This window comes from Pteropus vampyrus, unplaced genomic scaffold (genome assembly GCF_000151845.1).
Source record: "Pteropus vampyrus isolate Shadow unplaced genomic scaffold, Pvam_2.0 Scaffold29, whole genome shotgun sequence".
Taxonomy (NCBI): domain Eukaryota; kingdom Metazoa; phylum Chordata; class Mammalia; order Chiroptera; family Pteropodidae; genus Pteropus; species Pteropus vampyrus.
In genome coordinates, this window is record NW_011888810.1 from 3,124,616 (window position 1) to 3,129,100 (window position 4,485).

The 4,485-nt window shown below is 45.5% G+C and overlaps 1 pseudogene; it reads right to left on the minus strand.

Annotated features, from left to right (window-relative positions):
• Positions 1 to 2,709: 2,709 nt before the first annotated feature.
• On the minus strand, positions 2,710 to 2,828 carry LOC111737660 (annotated as a pseudogene).
• Between the last annotated feature and the right edge of the window lie 1,657 nt (positions 2,829 to 4,485).

A 4,485-nucleotide genomic window follows, 5' to 3' on the forward strand; every position in this document is an offset into this window, starting at 1 on the left:
CTGTCAAAAATCGGGGAATGAAACGAGTACTTATCTAATAGAGCTGTTTTAAGGATTAAGTGAGTTATTACATGAAAAGAGCATAGAATTGTGCCAGTCACACAGAATGTCCCTAATGTAGCTGATTTCTCAAGGCCCAGGTGCTTTTGCTACAGAAGTACACCTTTCACATCACACCTGCGGTTCGCTGCAGCGGCGCCCTAACTCATTTGTCTTCATGTAATCAATCACCCCAGCGTACCCTGGCCAGGTTAATATCTCTAAAATCTCATTTTTTTTCAGATCACTTGATATCTTTGGCAGCTCACTATTGCCTGTGGGGGTTGGGGGGGGGAGAGGAGCTTGACTGTTCACCCATGAACTGGCCGCACCCTAGTGTCCCCATGATTTCTCTGTTGCACTCCCTCTCCCCACTTTGGAACTGCTCCTGCTTTGGAACGTAGCTCTCAACTCCCACCTCTGGTACTCAGCTCACTCTCCCTTCTATCATCGGCCTGTCTAAATACTGAGTGTTTCTCAAGTCCCTCACTTGAAACGTCCCCATCTTCTCCCAGAAATGTCCCTTGCAATGTGATCCCAACAGAGATGTTAGCCCCCTCCCTGGCTCCCAGAGCCCATGTCATTGGTAGTCCTCAGTCAGTGTCTTTTATTCACTGACCGGTGCCACCCACGAATCCCTGTTTCTCTTAATGGCAGGTATAAGAGAGAAGACCAGGGCTCTCGGTTGACTTCTCTTTCTCAGGGATATGCAGAGGTTTCTGTGGTTCCAGAAGCCTAGGAGACTTGGAGGGTCACTGCAGGCAGAGAAGTCTGAGTCTCGAAGGATCAGTTGAAGTTTAGCACCTAGGAAAGTAGAACAAAGGCATTCTAGGCAGAGGGAAAAGCTTGTGCAAAGTTGTGGAGCTGTGAGAATCTACGCAGATAGAAAACTCTGAGTTTATAACAGATGATGGAGAAACCACAGAGTAATACTTAAAGTTCCCAGTGACCAGTGGCAACAAATGTGATTATTCTTCTTGCCTCACTCCCATCCTTCCCCTTCCCGCTCCTCTGGAATCAGGCTTCAGCCTTGAGCTGGGTTCTTCTTTCAGTTTGATAAACGGTTTCACCATTTTGCTTAATTGTTTTCTTCCAGCATTCACTAAAGAGAATGAAGATTAAATCCGATTAAATAAATGAAGAACCTTGCCTCTACTTTGGCCAAGAAAGCCTCATCCATTTGTGTTTGTGTTTAAAGCGAGAATCCATTGGATACTGTTTCACTCTAAATTGGTTTCGTCCTGGGTTGGAGGATGTGCTTTGCCCTTCTGCTAGGAGTCCAGTAAATCTAGCTGCTTCTCTGCTATTGCCGAAGTACAAGGCAAGGAGAAAATAACTAACGTAGTCTCCCAAGTATGGGAGGCTCGACAACCATCATCCAGTTGACCTGCAGAATAGCCCTATGAAACAGGCGTTGGTTTCCTGATCGGGTTGGTAGAAATAAGGAAGCTTGGAAAAATAAGGCACGTTCCAGGTTTCGTAAATTAAATGAATTGTAGTGAATAACAGATGCCCAAGGGCCCCACCCTTGCATGTTTGAATATGTACTAGCCTGACCTTCAGCTGCTGGCACCTGCCTTCCTCTGCTCAAGAGCTTTTTCTGGTCAACAGAGCCCTCTCTGCCCATTTCTGGGGGCTTCCCTCAACTTAGGGAAGATCCCTGCCTCCCACTCCCAGTGTGGGAGAACTCCAGTGCCACATTCTGTTCTATGAAAGGTCCCAGAATCCCCAGGGGAGTGAGTTCCAACTACCTACAGTGGTCACTCTGTTGATACTGATGTTTATTTTTTTATTTACTGCCTTTCCTTCTCCTTCTCACCTCCCTACTCCCTGACCAGTGCTTCCAGGGATTCACCCTCAATAAACCAAATGCACTGAAATGCTTGTGTCAGGGTCTGCCTCTGATATCTGAGCGTGGATCCATTTGACTCTGAAATCGACAGCCATAACATTGTGCCATGCTGTGGAGATGGCACAGGAACGATTTTACCGGGCCAGCATGAAAATGGGACGGCGGAACCCACTAGATAAATGACAAATGAGTTTGGTGTCAGGGGTCTCACGTAATTGGTTGGTGGGGGCCACTCAGAAGCTTCTTGGAGGAGGGTTTGAGGGCATATCGGGACTAAGAGGAATGCACATCTGGATAGTGTGGTGGGGTCTGTGTGAGCGGGTGAGGGAAGAAAAGTGAGCATGGCAACAGTTGCTCCCCGGCCCTCACTCTTTCTTCTCTCTGTGTTAACATTTAGGCTCTTTGGCTAAGTTTGCCCAGAGGAGAATAAGGCCATGCACATGGCCACCTTATGAGCTCTCAACGCAAAAGGTCATACAGTGAGAATATAGACTGGGCATCAAGTCAGAAACTCTGAGTTCCCATGTTGACCAAAAAGTTCTCTTCAAACAATCCCCTTCCCTTTTCATGCCCCTTTTCAATGATGAAGCTATTAAGAGCAACTGCAATCATTTTTATTTTTGTTGACAATGGCTTCCTAGCCAGCCCACCACCAGTCTGTGACCGATTTTAGTCTCTCTCAAGATACAGCCTTTTTCTTTTTCTTTCTTTCTTTTTTTTTTCTTTTTTAGGCAGGGCAACCCTTGGTTGACCTCACAGATTGCAAGAACCTGGTCAGCTTACAATCCCTTATTTTTAAATTTTTATTTATTTTTTTATGCCTACAGCACCTACTCTTCCTAGGTGGTCTCCCATCCAAGTACTAACCAGGCCCAACCCTGCTTAGCTTCCAAGATCAGACGGGATTAAGCTTGTTCAGGGTAGCATGGCCATAGACGATACAGCCTTTTTCTAACCAAGGGATTAATTTTCACACTCCAGTGGACATTTCTTTGGTGGGAGGTGTCTGTCCTCCTTCCAGGCCTTCTTTTGGTTAGAGCATCTTGATATCTTTCAGGGGATCCAACCCTTGTTCTCAGGACCTGTGCTTTTCTCCAGGAATGGTTCTGTCCTGTGGTTCTGGCCAGAGAGCTCCATGTACCCGTCGCTGTGGTTTTGTGGTAAAGAACAGGATCCAAATTACAGGCAGTGGGGCTGTTGCTGGGTCTTCTGAGAAGCAGATGTGCACCTGGAGAGGAGCCAGTCTGGACCTGCTGTCCCACCTCGCCCCTCTGTGTGACTGACACAGAAGAGGAACAGTGAGGAGATTGACAAAGAAGAATTAAGTCTGGGAGCCACTGTGTGATCCCCCTGGTCAAGCCAGGCCTGAAGCTAGTCAGATTTCAGGACCTTTCATTTAAATGAGCCCAAATATTCCATTTTTATTTAAACTATTTTGAGTTGGGCCTCCTATCTCCTGTAAATAACAACAACAACAACAACAATAAAAATCTGACTATTGGTATGATAATTTCACTGAGAGTGGCTACCACATTATGTCTACAATGAGCCTCATAATCCACTGGACTTCCATTTGGCTCCACGAATAGAAAAATGCGCTCTGAAAATTAGAGGGTAGTGGTGGTAACTCCCCAGAACCCTCCACTTCAGCCCACCCACAAATTCCTACCCATTGCTGCCCATGACTAGGTACCTCTCTGCCCCAAACAGAGAGAAAACAGACTTAAATGACTTTTATATCTCAAGCAGTAGACATTTATTATGGCCATAAAATGATTTTCCAGAGACTCCAGCCAGGCATGAGGCCTTTGTGTTCTGAATTTACCAATCAGTGGCAATTTGCTAAAATAATCATCTTCGCATTTGCTGTTAATAATCTGGCTTCAGGCTGTTACAACCCAATGGTTGGTCACGTCCAGTAATGGCCAATTTTTCAGGGATTATTGCTAAAATGATTAGGCGCGTCATGATTTCCCAGAGCACATGCTTTGGAGTTGATTCATTAGCAAATAAAAAGGCTTCTGGGTTGATTTGGAAAATGGGGGATGCTTATCTGAAAAGGTAGATATGTCATCATGTCTATTTTTTCCTTCTTAGCTAAGACCTAGCTTTACTTTCTTTCCTGCCCATTCATCATTTAGTCAGTAGACAGACTTCATCTTTGCTTGCTCTAAGCCTTTTATTGTAGCTGAAGGACCTGGGAAATATTTTACAGCAAACTAGATGAATCAATCAGTCCCCTTTTAGGAAATATCCATTCTGAGGTCTTTGGATGAGTCAGGTACTGGCCTAAAAATTTCGTACACAATCTCTTTTAATTCTTACAGCAAGATCCTAGTCTCCAGTTTGCTGAGTTGCTGAGACCCAGAGAGGTTACTTTATTTATTGCAGGTCATACGGCTAATAAACGTGTGGCCCACATTTGAATCCTGTGTTCTTCCCACTATGCTAGGAAGCCTGCCTTTCTCACGCAACTTCACTCGCCCAGGTCTCCACTTGTGCCAAGGTGGAGGCAGGTTAGGACACTGGCAGTCAAAGCATGGGAAACCATAGCGATAGCAGTCTTGGTTTGCATGTGGCTGCCTGGTTCGTAC